Here is a 15,237-nt window from a genome sequence, read left to right as displayed (position 1 = left end):
TTCTCGTCATGTCTGGCCAAGCCTCACAAATTTTCATTCATAGTCGGTAACCGACATGGAACCTTGTTTGAGTTCAAGAAATTCCTTCCATTTTTGGTCAATGAAAATCTCTGACTGATATACTTCTTTCGAAACTTAGTTTGGAAGAACTCCCAAGTTACTTGCTCTCTGGGCACGACAGAAGTCAACGTGTTCCACCAATAGTAGGCAGAATCACGTAGCAAGGAGATAGTACACTTTAGGCACTCATTGGGTGTGCAAGATAGCTCATCGAGTACCAGGATAGTGTTGTCCAACCAAAATTCAGCTTGCTCGGCATCATCGCTATCCGTAGCCATAAATTCAGTAGCCTCGTGTTTTCGGATTCTGTCAACTGGGGGCTTATTTGACCTTATTTGGTCAGTTGCCGAAGGTATTGTAGGTGCGGGGATTGTGTTTGTCGGGAAGGGAGGTTGTGGAACAGCCGTATTAGTTCGAATGTATTGGTTGAACCAATCATTCATCACGCTATAGAAAGCTTGTCTAGCTTCATCATTCGGATTACTAGCATTACGTTGAGAGTCCGGCGTTGTCCCTCGTAAGGAGCAGCGCTACACTCTCAAGATCATCAGCTACCGCTCGGTCGGGATCGGGATCGATAACTATAAATAAACACATTTGCAAATGTCAGAAATCACCACACTATCAAATAGTCACATAAAATGGCATGTATAGCTAGACCCAAACGCATTACGGTAGTCCTAGAATCGACTAAATCGTAGCTCTGATACCAATAAAACTATAACACCCGTGCAGAGACCGTCACGGAGTCGGACACGAGGGGTTAACGGCTTAATCCACTTACTTGCAGTTCATTTTAAAATTTCCAGACAATGACTAAGCGTGTCACTATCACCTTAAAAATCAAATCTTGAGTTCCACAACTTGAAAATCAGTTTCATAATTTTTCCCTGAAACTAGACTCATATATGCATCCACAAAGTTTTTTCTAGAATTTTTGGTTTGGCCAATTAGTATAGTTTATTAGTTAAATTCCCCCATGTTACAGGGATTGACTACACTGACCTTTGCGTATTTCGACTTGGATATCTCCCTATACAGGGCTTCAATACTGATGCAGTTTATTTCTACAGAAACTAGACTCAAAATGGAATCTGTACATATATGGCATGACTTCTAATTATCTCTGTTCAATTTATAATGAATTTCCAAAGTCGGAATAGGGACTCCAGAAGCCGTTCTGGCCCTGTCTCACGAAAACTTAAATATCTCTTAACATACTGCGCATATGATCGTTTCGTTACTTTCCTATGAAAATAGACTCGTCAAGGTTAGTTTACATAATTTATTCACTATTTAATTCCATTCCTACTATTTTTAGTGATTTTTCACATCCATGTCACTGCAGTTGTCAGCATCTGTCTTTAAGGTAGGCTTTACCTATTTCATAGTTTCCATGATTCAACCAGCCCTTTAACATAAATAGCACAAAATATGATGATGATTAACCATCCCAATGGCTAATCGTTTCCAAAAATTTCCATACCTCTTAATGAACAACATACAATGATTATAATACCATGCCCAAAGTATACTTAAGCCATTTTCGCATGGCTATCCAAATTTACACAAAACCGAAAGGTACATGACCTACCCATTTCAAAGTCCAACCAAAAATATACCGAAAGGAGCTTTGATAGTGTGGGCGACTTTGACTTCAAAATCCCGAGTCTGATACCTGAAGAACCAAAATCTATAAAACAGAGAATCAAAGAAACGGAGTAAGCATTTAATGCTTAGTAAGTTTGAGTCATGAATTTAGACACAACCAAAGTATAGCATTCATGTAGCTAAACATATAATTTCATATGAACAAATTCTCAATATCAGACTTACTTCACATTACCAACCCTTATATTCATACACAAAGATCAACTTAGCCAAAGGCCGATAGCTCATTTATCAACTGAGCGAATACTTATTTGTAAGGGCTCAACTAATTCAAAGCACATATGAAACATACCTCATTGTTGGGATTTCACAAGCGTATTAAGCGAAATTTTTACAGCAAGATCATTCATTTCGAATCACGTACCTTCTGAGTTTAACCGGATATATCTACTCGTTCAAATGCCTTGGGACATAGCCGGTTATAGTAACTCGCACAAATGCCTTTGGGACTTAACCCGATTTAGTAACTTCGCACAAATGGCTTGGATCTTAGTCCGGATTTAGTAACTCACACGAATGCCTTGGATCTTAGTCCGGATATAGTCACTTAGCACAAAGCCTTGAGATCGAGCCGGACATCATTGAATAACCATGCACATTTATCAATAAATCATGACACATTCGTATTTCATTTTCATTAACAAAACTCAAACACAAGGCACTTATCACACTCGCAATTTTGGCTCAATAGCCACACACAAAGAGCATGATTTTGATTTGCTTAAAACATGATCTAATCAAATCATAATCTAAGTTCCATTACTCGAAAACTTACCTCGGATGTTGTCGAACGGCTTCAACCACTATTCGATCACTTTTTCCTTTCCCTTATACAACTGTGGTCCTCTAAGCTCTTGAGCTAATTCAAACAAATTTAACTTATTAAAGTCTCATTTTGCTAGCTTATGGCCAAATATGACAAAGAGTTTGATAGGTCATATGGCCACCTTTTAGCTCAAATACACAATGATCATACGCATTTTTAATCACATCAAGCAATTTAATACAATTCATTCAAACATCAAAAGAGAAGCTCAAGGTACTTCACCCATATATACATTAGACATTAGAGTCACATATGTACGAAATCACGAATCGAATTCAACATACTAGCTAATATTTCCCCTTAGCCGAATTTTCTAAGTCAAGCTAAAGACATCAATAGGCTACCTATGGCCGAACATACCCATCGACTCATGTACCCATTCATGTGGCCGAACATACACATCTATGCTAAGGCCGATTGCAACACTTAATACATTCTACAAGTATGGTCACTTGTATTGACTAAACACCATTTGTTTCAATTCAAAACTTGGCTAATACACATATATACACTATTAAAGCATCCTCTCCCTTTACATTAATTCAACACATGCATTACCCATAATATACAAAATTATATTCGGCCTTAGCACACAACTTGCTAGCCGATTCTTCTCCATCTTGCAACTAATGCACATAGGAGCTCATTTGTTAGACTCTACTTCATCTAACAACAACCTTATTTCTCTTCTATTTCCTACCATGGCGAATGCATCACAACACCATATCATTTCGATTTTGGTCATGGTTAAACAAAGAACTTAATGTCTCACTCAAGGATGCTAAAAGGAGATTCAAGAGTCATCAATCCACCATCACATGCATCATTACAAGCTTCACTTTTAGCATGCAATTAACATCAACACAAATCCACCTTAGCCGAATATCATCTCCATGACATAGTAAAGATTTGAACCATGGCTAGTTAGAACTCAAGCTAACAAAAAAAAACATGCATGAATCTCATGGCACCACATCAAACTTACCTTCACCTAGCTACAAGCATGGCCGAATCTCTTCAATATTTCCTCCCTTCTTTCGTTTGAATTTTCGGTCAAGAAGAATGAAAAAAGGATGGACACAATTTTTTTTTCTTTTTCTTTCTTCTATTCACGGCAATGGAGGGGGGGCAACCATACACATTTTTTTTTCCTTTTTCCATTTCTTTATTACCCATACTCATTATTTTATTGTTCCTAACGTACATCACTACATAACATGTTTGTGACATGTTTCCACTCATAGCATGGCCGGCCATTAGCTTAAATATTGGGCAATTTGACATGCAAACCCACCATTTCTACAACATGCATTATTAGGCCACTTTACATTTGCCTAGCACATTTCTAAATTTTCTCACATAAGTCCTTTTGACTAAATTCGCATGCAATTTACTAAATCGAAGCCTAAAACTTTCACACATTCATAATCACATATTTTAGACAATAAATATCATGTTCAAATAATTTGGTGACTCAGTTTAGCGGTCCCGAATCCGCTTCCCGAATAGGGTCACTTTAGGGCTGTCACAATATGTACTTTCTTTAATAGTTTAAGGAATTTATCGAATTGTTCATCTGTACGGTCTTTCCTTATCGCATTTGGGTATGGCACCCGTCGTTTGTACTCCTTACTTACCATTTTTTGCTCACTGTAGGCTACCTCACCTTTATCTTGACTTACCATAATGCCTTGCCTTGGTTCTGATGCAGGCTCAACTAACCCTTTGTTGTCATGAGTGGTAATCGCATTGAGTTTTTCCCTTGGGTTAGATTCCGTGTTACTCGACAAACTACCTTGTGGTCGTTTAGAAATTAGTTTGGCAAGTTGGCCTATCTGAGTTTCGAGCCCTTGGATTGATGCTTGTTGATTCTTAAGGGCTATCTCGGTATTCTGGAAACGAGTTTCTGATGCCGAGATGAATTTTGTTAGCATCTCCTCAAGGTTTGGCTTTTTCTCTTATTGGTAGGGTGGTTGTTAGAAGCCTGGAGGTGGTGTTCTCTGATTCCCTTTGCCTCCCCATGAGATATTTGGGTAGTTCCTCCAACCTGCATTGTAAGTATTACTATAAGGATTATTTTGAGATCGAGGATTATTACCCATGTAATTTAACTGTTCGTTCTCCACGTTGTGACCATAGGGTGGGAAATCTGAATTGCTTGATCCACCTCCACTTGCTTCAAGATCATTCATTGGGTGAACTCAGTGAAGAACTAAGAAAACCATCAATTTTCTTATTCAAGAGTTCTACCTGATTAGAGAGCATGGTGACTGAATCAAAGTCATAAACGCCGGCTGGTTTCGTTGGCTTTGTCCTCATGACTTGCCACTGATAATTATTCAGTGACATCTCTTCTATAAATTCATAAGCATCTTCAGGTGTCTTATTATTGATGGTTCCACCAGTGGCTGCGTCAACCATTTGTCGAGTTGAAGGATTCAGGCCATTATGAAACATTTGAATCTATAGCCAGAGTGGTAACCCATGGCGAGGGCATCTTCTCAAGAGGTCCTTGTATCTTTCCCATGCATCGTAGAGTGTTTCTAAATCCATCTGCACAAAAGAAGAGATATCATTACGTAATTTAGCCATTTTAGCTAGCGAAAAATATTTTAATAAAAACTTTTCGGTCATTTGTTCCCAAGTAGTGATTGACCCTCGTGGTAACGAATTCAACCACTTTTTAGCCTTATTCCCCAACGAAAAGGGAAACAGCCAAAGACGAATGGCGTCATCAGAAACACCATTGACTTTAAAAGTGTCGCAAAATTCTAAGAAATTTGCCAAGTGAGCATTGGGATCTTCGTCCTGCAAACCATCAAATTGAACAAATTGCTGTATCATTTGAATTGTGTTAAGTTTCAGTTCAAAAGTATTTGCAGCTATAGCAGGTCTAACTATGCTCGATTTAGTTCCTGTTAAAGAAGGTTTAGCATAATCATACATAGTGCGTGGAGCAAGATTTTGATTAGTAGCAATCGCAGGAGGTGGCGAATTCTTTTGGTTTTCAGCAATCTCCTCGGTTGTGGTAGAAGTATCCTCCTCTTGCTCTTCCTCTGTGTATCGTAAGCTTCGCCTTATTTCTCTTTGATTTCTACGAACTATTCAATCGATCTCACTATCAAACAATAATGGTCCTGACGGGTTTCTTCTGGTCATAAACTAGAAAAAACCTGTTAGAAGAGAATAAATGAAGAATTAGAAAAGAAAAGAAAAATTTTAATTGCAATAAAAGTAAAATGGCTAAAGTAATAAAAATCCAGTGTTCCTAATATACTAGTTCCCCGGAAACGGCGCCAAAAACTTGATACGTTATATTCGTGACAGGTTTTAAAGATTTATGAATGAATTGTTCTTGAGACTAACTTATTATCACGATGAAGGCAAGTGTACCTATCGAACAGTAGTATAGCTTTAACAAGACCGGATTGTCGAACCCAAAGGAACCAAGAGTACTAGTAATTACCTTCTTTTTATTATCTAGCCTAAAAATTAAGGGATTTGGTTATCTAAACTAATTACTAAACTAAGACTGCACAAAGAGAAGATTGGGAAAAATCTTTTGGGAAAACTCGATTGATTAAGACAATACCCAAGGAAAAATTCACTTAGACTTTACTTGTTATTTGACTCTGAATCAGACGATTTATTCATTTAACTTGATCAGTAGAAATCCTTAAGTTATATTATTATCTCTCTCGAGACTAATAACTGTAACCCTAGGTTGATTAATTGAAATCTCTTTTTAATTAACACCTAGTGTTGCATTAACTCGATCTATGGATCCCCTTCTTAGGTTTCACCCTAATCTGGCAAAATCTTATCACCCTATCTGTAACACCCCTTACCCGTTACCGTCGCCGGAACAGGATACAAGGTATTACCAGAACATAATACCTACCATTAAACATAATCGAAATATAAATATGTCTTGAACAATATTAGCCAACTTTAATGGTTTGTACAAATTAGCTGGTCGAGTACTGTAACTAATATTTTAAACCTAGACAAATATGACACGTAACAAAATAACTAAGCCTACTATACATGCCATAATTCAAAACGTTTAGTTCAAATACCCTAAAGTAGGATAGTGCGGATAGATCTTCACGATCCTTAACTCCTGAGCAAGCCGGAGAACACTATAAGACAAAAGAGAGAAACAAAGTAAGCTTATAGCTTAGTAAGTAAGTATGTAAATACTAATTAAAAAAAAATCTAACATGTTTACACAACAATTCAAGTACATCTACTTTAACTTCACTATTCATTCCACTTTGATTAAGCTGTCTCTGCTGCGTCATATTCACTAAATAAATCATAACTCGAGTTACCAAACTCGAAATTCAAATCCGTAAAATTTCCCTGAATCTAGACTCATAAATATTTTTGCTAATTTTTTTCTATAATTTTTGGTTCAGCCGATTAGTACAGTTTATTAGTTAAAGTTTCCCCTGTTACACAGCTCGACTGATCTGACCTCTGTTCACTTCAAATTGAATTTCTCTCAGTACACAATTCAAACAACCCTGAAGTCTGTTTCATTTAAAAATAGTCTCAATAAGGAATTTAGGCATGTAAACTATATTTCTTACTTTGCTTTGTACAATTTTTAATGATTTTTCAAAGTTGGAATAGGGGATCACGTATTCATCCTGAGCAAGTCACATACAATTGTAAATATCTCAAAATATAGAATTCCTTTGCTTGCTCTGTTTCTTTTATATGAAAGTAGACTCATTAAACTTTAATTTCACATCTCATTCAACCTCTAATTATATTCCTCCTATTTTTTGTGATTTTTCAAAATCACGTCACTGCTACCATCTAAAAACAGTTTTAATGCTAATTTCACTCTTTCACACATTCTTTATGCTAACCTCATTTTAACTTATATATGTATATACCACAAATTATTTTCACCACATTTCATTCGCCATAAGTGTAGGTCCAAACCACAATATCACCACAAAACCATCCCGTTGAACAATTCGGATCAATCCTCGATATTTAATGGTTTGACTACACACCCCACCATCATACTTCGTTTAGTTCGGCTCTCTTGTACACATGGTGAACACTTAGTACCACTCATGCGACCTAGCCGATTTGTCTCGTAGCTCTCTTGTCTACATGGTGTCCGTCACTTGGAATCACGCATGCGACCCAGCTACATTTATCTTTCACGTAGCTCTCTTGTCTACATGGTGTCCTTCACTTGGAATCACGCATGCGACCTAGCTACATTTATCTTTCACGTAGCTCTCTTGTCTACATGGGATACATCTCGTATCACACATGTGACCTAGCTACTACTGAGGTGTCTCGTAGCTTTCTTGTACACATGATGTGCACTCGGCATCATACATGTGACCTAGCTACGCTCCATCTATTTTATTCGATTTTTCCGAATGTTCAACCGGGATCTCTCTCTCTATTATTTATTTCCATTCTTCCAATAGTCGATTTATACTTCAACATCAGCTAGTATATACATATAATAGGCTGAAATATAAGAATGTACATGAAATTATTGTAATATTTACATACTAACTTACCTTGGTGCAAAATGTGGAAATTTTGCAATTTAGTCCAAAACTTTTTCCTTCCCCCGTTCAAGATCAATTCCGCGTCTTTCTTGATCTATAATAACACATTTAGCTCATTTAATACTCATACTATTTATTTCAATCCAAAAATCACATCATGGAAAAATTACATTTTGCCCCTAACTTTACAAAATTACATTTTGCCCTAGGCTCGGGAATTAATTTCAGCCCTTATTCTTATGTTTTATGATATGCTGAACATTTTCTCTTCTACAACCACATCAAATTCGCACTCTATCATATAGTTATGAACAATAGGTATTTTTACCGATTATCTTGCTTTTACTCGTTTTCACTTAAAACCGAGTAGCACAAGTTATTTAACATAATTTAAAACCTCATATTCTATCATAAAACATCAAAATACACAAATTTCACCTATGGGTATTTTTCCAAATATGAACCTTATGTTAAATTATTACTAGCATAAGCTTAATCGAGCTTAGGGATTCCAAAACGTAAAGAACATTAAAAGCGGGCTTGGAATCACTTACTATGGAGCTTGAAAATTGAAGAAACCCTAGCTATGGAGAGAGGAGAATTCGGCAGCAACTAAGGAGGATGATGACCAATTTTGTGTTATTTTTCCCATTTTATTTCATTTAATATCCAAATGACCAAAATGCCCTCCTTACTAAACTTTCAAAATTCCTTCCATGTCCTAATTTTGTCCATGAACTTAAAATTGGTCAAATTGCTATTTAAGACCTCCTAATTAATATTCCAAAACAATTTCATACTAAAACTTACGGGATGCAAATTTTGCAACTTATTCGATTTAGTCCCTACTTTCAATTTAAACACTTTAGGCATAGAATTTCATCACGAAATTTTCACACAATCATGCAATCATATCATAAACCCCAAAATAATTATAAAACAATTATTTCTATCTCGGATTTGTGGTCACGAAACCACTATTCCGATTAGGCCCTAATTCGGGTTGTCACAATTCTCCCCCTTTTGAGATTTTCGTCCCGAAAATCTTACCGTAAAGAGGTTTGGGTCTTGTTTCCTCATAGCTTCTTCAGGTTCCCACGTAGCCTCTTCTATCCCATGTCGTGCCACAATACTTTCACTAAAGCTATACTTTTATTTCTTAACTGTTTAACCTCTCGAGCCAAAATCTTTATTGGTTCCTCCTCATAGGTCATATCCGATCGAATCTCAATTTACATTGGAGAAATCACATGTGAAGGATCGAACGATAACGTCATAACATTGATACATGAAACACGTTATGAATTCTTTCTAATTCTGCGGTAAGGCCAACCGATATGCCATGGTCCAATTCTCTCGAGAATCTCGTGCGGCCCAATAAAGCGGACTCAACTTGCCTTTTCGACTAAATCTCGAATCTTTTTCCATGGTGACACCTTCAAGAACACTTTATCACCCACCGAAATTCAATCTCTTTTCTTTTTAAATCGCATATGACTTTTGTCGATCTGAAGCGACTTTCAAGCAATCCCGAATTACTTTTATTTTCTCTTGGTTTCTTTAACTAGATCAACTCCATGAATCTGCTTCTCACTAAGCTCGGTCCAATATAAAAGAGTTCGACACTTACGACCATACAAGGCTTCAGAGTTGCCATTTGTATACTTGATTGATAAGCTGTTATTGTAGGCAAACTCAATCAAAGATAGATATTTCTCCCAACTACCTCCAAATTCTAAAACACAAGATCTAAGCATATCTTGAGTACTGGATTACTCTTTCGTTTGACCATCTGTTTGTGGATGAAATGCGGTACTAAAGTTCAATTTTGTACCCAAAGCTTCTTGTAACTTTTTCCAAAATCTCGAGGTAAATCTTGGATCTCTATCGATATTATAGACATAGGTACTCGTGCAACTTCACAATTTCAGCAACATATAATTCGGCTAATTTATCAAGTGAGTAATCAGTGCGTCTTGGTATAAAGTGGGCTGATTTTGTTAATCTATCAACCACTACCCAAACAAAGATCCTTCTTTTTAGGAGTTAAAGGCAAACCGGTTACATAATCCATGGTAATCTTGTCCCATTTCCACTCGAGCACCATTCTTGGTTGAAGTAATCCTCAAGGCACTTGATGTTCAACTTTTACTTGTTGACAGATCAAACACTTGGTTACAAATTCGAAATGTCCTTTTCATACACGCCACCAATACTGACTTCTTTAAATCATTATACATTTTGTGCTACCAGGATGAACGATAAATGACCATTGTGCGCCTCATGTAATATTTTACGAATCAATTTATCGTTTTTGGCACACATATCCTGTCTCGAAACATCAAACAATCATCTGGTCCAACTCGAAAATCGAGTCGTAACTCGATTCGCATTGAGTTCTCTTGATCCGCAACTCACTATCATTCTTTTGAGCATCACAAATTAATCGGAGAAATAACGGTTTAGCTCTCATTTACGCTAAGATTGACCCATCATCGAGACAATGCTAACCCGTGTTCATGGCTCTCAAAGTAAAAAGAAATTTTCGCTCAAGGCGTCAAGAACTACATTTGCTTTTCCGGATGATAATCAATCACTAGATCATAATCCTTTAATAATTCAAGCCATCTTATTGTCATGATTCAGATCCTTTTGATTCATCAAGTACTTCAAACTTTTGTGATCGGTAAAAATTCGACATTTTTCACCGTACAAATAATGTCGCCAAATCTTCAAGGCAAAAACAACAATGACGGTTCCAAATCATGTGTAGGATAGTTCTTCTCATGCGGTTTTAAGCATCTCGAAGCATAAGCTACCACTTTACCCTCTTGCATCAACACACATCCAAGTCCTCAATGATGCATCACTATAAATTACGAACTCCTTTCCGACTCGGGCTGTACTAAAATTGGTGCTTGATCAATCGTGCTTTCAATTTTTCAAAACTTTGTTGATATTTATCAGTCCATTCAAATTTAACATTCTTTTGCAACAACTTAGTCATAGGAGAGGCAATCATCGAAAATCCTTCAACAAAACGTCTATAATACCCGGCTAAGCCTAAAAGCTTCTAACCTCGGATACATTCTTGGCGGTTTCAATCGACGATCGCAGAAATCTTACTTGGATCCACCGAATACCATCACCGAGACTATATGCCCCAAAATCCGACTTCACGAAGCGAACTCACTTTTACTAAACTTGGCAAACAGTTTCTTTTCTCTCAAGATTTGCAATATAGTTCTCAAGTGTTCGGCATGTTCGGACTCATCTCGAGAATAAATTAAAATGTCATCTATAAACACTACTACAAACTTATCCAAATATGGCCTAAGATCCGATTCATTAAGTCCATAAATATAGTTGGAGCATTTGTTAAGCGAAAGGCATCACAAGAAACTCATAATGTCCATACCTTGTCCTAAAGGCGCTTTTTTGACATCGACTCCTTAACTCTCAATTTGGTAGTAACCGGACCTCAAATCAATCTTTGAAAACACTGTGGCCCCCTTTAACCGATCGAATAAATCATCAATCCTCGGCAATGGGTACTTGTTCTTTATAGTCACCTTATTAAGTCGACGGTAATCAATGCAAAGTCTCATTGAACCATCCTTCTTCTTCTGAATAATACAGAGCACCCGGGAGAGAAACTCGGTCTCACAAATCCCTTGTCTCGTTAACTCCTGCAATCGAGCCTTCAATTCTTTTAATTCATCGAGCCATTCTATATGGAGCAATCGAGATCGGTGCGAAGGCGGCAACAAATCAATAGCAAAATCTATCTCTATTCGGAGGCAACCTGCAATTCCTCCGAAATACATCCGAAACTCACAGACTATCGGCCTTGATTCAAATTTCAGTTAGGGCAACTCAATATTCATTACATAAGCGGATAAGCTTCACACCCTTTTCTCATGTATTTACATGCGGACATGTGCGAAATCACCATAGGCAATTTATTTGATTCATCTGTTTCAACCCACGAATTTCTCCATTTTCACATTTCAACTCTAGTGTCTTTTGTTTACAATCTACCTTAGCATCATACAATGTTAACCACCATTCCCAAGATAACGTCAAACTCACCAAATGGTAACAACATCAAGTTGGTAGGAAAAGCAGTGACCTTGAATCATTAATGGGCAATTCTTGCAAACCTTGTCAACTAGCACATATTGGCCTAAGGGTTCGACACTTTAATCGTAAACTCGATAAATTCAACGAGCAACTTTTTATTGGATACTAAATTCATGCAAATATAGGAATGAGTGGACCCGGATCAATCAATGCAATAACAATAGTATCATAGAGAAAATGTACCATAATAACATCGAGAGATGATGCATCTTCTCGGCACGTATAGCATAAGCTCTAGCAGTGCTCTAGCTTCGATCTTGCTGTTAAATCTTTCATCACAGTCTTACTACTAGTCCCACATCCAAGATTTCTCGGTGGTCTACCTCTACTAGCGGTGGTATTCATCTAGCACTCAAATCTTTCTTCTTTAACTTTCTCCGGACAATCTCTAATAAAATGCTCGCGAGAACCGCTTTGAAACAAGCTCGCTCGGTCCCCAACACTCACCATAATGTTGCTCGCCACATTGTCGACACTCGGGCTTTCTAGGTCGCACATTACCCACACTTGCCAATCAAGTAGCTTGAGCTTTAGACCCGAATATGCTCTACCACGATCTCTGTGAATCCCCAATTGAAACTGTCATTCGAGGGTTTGTCTCTTTGGACCTCTTTGGTTGAGATTGAAATGGCTTGCTTATCTGTCTTTTCGACATCTCGGGCCTCAATAGCGACTTTTCTTCTTTCTTTGTTCAATTCTTGACTTTAAGAGCTCGATCAACCAATACTACAAATTCTTTCAACTCCAAAATTCCTACAAGCACTTTAATGTCCTCATTCAGCCCATCTTCAAATCTTCTACACATAATGGCCTCGGTGGACACACATTCACAGGCATACTTGCTGAGTCTTACAAATTCGTTCATACTCTGCTACAGACATTTTCCCCTGCTTCAATTCAAGGAACTCCTTCCGTTTTTGATCAATGAATCGCTGATTTATGTATTTCTTTCTAAATTCTTCTGGAAGAAATCCCAAGTAACTTTTTCTTTTGGCACCACTGCAACCAAAGTCTTCCACCGGTGGTAAGTCAATCTCTCAAAAGTGATACTGACACTTTAAGCATTCCTCGGGTGTACATGAGAGCTCATCAAATACACGGTAGAATTTTCAAGCCGAATTCCGCTTTCTCGGGATCATCATCGATCTTTGCTCTAAACTCTTCAGCCCCTTGTTTTGAATCTTGTCAACCGGAGGCTTGTTCATTCTTACCAAATCTATACCTTGAGCAGCTCTGAGAATCGCCCGAGGTATAGGAGGGGTGGAGGAGGTTGAGCATTTGGATTTGCTCGAATAAATTCAGATACCAATTGTTCATCATTTGGAGAAAGGCATCCCGAGCCTCATCTCCTTGTCTCAATGTCTCAGTCTACTTTCCACAGTAGCGGTCCCTTGTGCGGGAGCGGCGCATTACTAAAGATCATCACCGCAGTTCCTTGAGGATCCATTACTATATTAAAACAAAACACGTTTAGAATAATCAGAGTCACCACACTATCACAATATTTTTATGGCATGTATAGCTAGACTTTTACACACACTTTATTAGTCCGAGAACCGACTAAACCATAGCTCGATACCACTAAATGTAACACCCTTACCTTCTACTGTCGTTAACAGATACAAGGTATTACGAAACATAATACCTACCATTAAACATAATCGAAATATAAATATGTCTTGAACAATATTAGCCAACTTTAATGGTTTGTACAAATTAGCTGGTCGAGCTTCAGTAACTAATATTTTAAACCTAGACAAATATGACACGTAACAAAATAACTAAGCCTACTATACATGCCATAATTCAAAACGTTTAGTTCAAATACCCTAAAGTAGGATAGTGCGGATAGATCTTCACGATCCTTAACTCCCGAGCAAGCCGGAGAACACTATAAGACAAAAGAGAGAAACAAAGTAAGCTTATAGCTTAGTAAGTAAGTATGTAAATACTAATTAAAAAAAATCTAACATGTTTACACAACAATTCAAGTACATCTACTTTAACTTCACTATTCATTCCACTTTGATTAAGCTGTCTCTGCTGCGTCATATTCACTAAATAAATCATAACTCGAGTTACCAAACTCGAAATTCAAATCTGTAAAATTTCCTGAATCTAGACTCATAAAGATTTTTGCTAATTTTTTCTATAATTTTGGTTCAGCAGATTAGTACAGTTTATTAGTTAAAGTTTCCCCTGTTACACAGCTCGACTGATCTGACCTCTGTTCACTACAAATTGAATTTCTCTTAGTACACAATTCAAACAACCCTGAAGTCTGTTTCATTTAAAATAGTCTCAATAAGGAATTTAGGCATGTAAACTATATTTCTTAATTTGCTTTGTACAATTTTAATGATTTTTCAAAGTTGGAACAGGGGATCACGTATTCATCCTGAGCAAGTCACATACAATTGTAAATATCTAAAATATAGAATTCTTTTGCTTGCTCTGTTTCTTTTATATGAAAGTAGACTCATTAAACTTTAATTTCACATCTCATTCAACCTCTAATTATATTCCTCCTATTTTTGGTGATTTTTCAAAATCACGTCACTGCTACCATCTAAAAACAGTTTTAATGCTAATTTCACTCTTTCACAAATTCTTTATGCTAACCTCATTTTATCTTATATTTGTATATACCACAAATCATTTTCACCATATTTCATTCACCATAAGTATAGGTCCAAACCACAATGTCACCACAAAACCATCCCGTTGAACAATTGGATCAATCCTCAATATTTAATGGTTTCAAACACACATTTCACCATCATACTTCGTTTAGTTCGGCTCTCTTGTACACATGGTGAACACTTAGTACCACTCATGCGACCTAGCCGATTTGTCTCGTAGCTCTCTTGTCTACATGGTGTCCGTCACTTGGAATCACGCATGCACCCAGCTACATTTATCTTTCACGTAGCTCTCTTGTCTACATGGTGTCCTTCACTTGGAATCACACATGCGACCTAGCTACAT

General features: G+C 37.2%; 1 non-coding gene across 1 annotated transcript; it reads left to right on the top strand.

The window, feature by feature from the left end:
- The first annotated feature begins 5,036 nt into the window (after positions 1-5,036).
- LOC128287668 (small nucleolar RNA R71) lies at positions 5,037-5,143 on the top strand. Its single transcript, XR_008278367.1, has one exon. It is a non-coding gene; the product is annotated as a small nucleolar RNA R71 (small nucleolar RNA).
- The last annotated feature ends 10,094 nt before the right edge of the window (positions 5,144-15,237 follow it).

Source organism: Gossypium arboreum, chromosome 13, assembly GCF_025698485.1.
Source record: "Gossypium arboreum isolate Shixiya-1 chromosome 13, ASM2569848v2, whole genome shotgun sequence".
In the NCBI taxonomy this organism is placed as follows: Eukaryota; Viridiplantae; Streptophyta; class Magnoliopsida; order Malvales; family Malvaceae; genus Gossypium; species Gossypium arboreum.
Note: the sequence above shows the minus strand (reverse complement) of the source record. Positions and strands in the feature narration are given on the sequence as shown.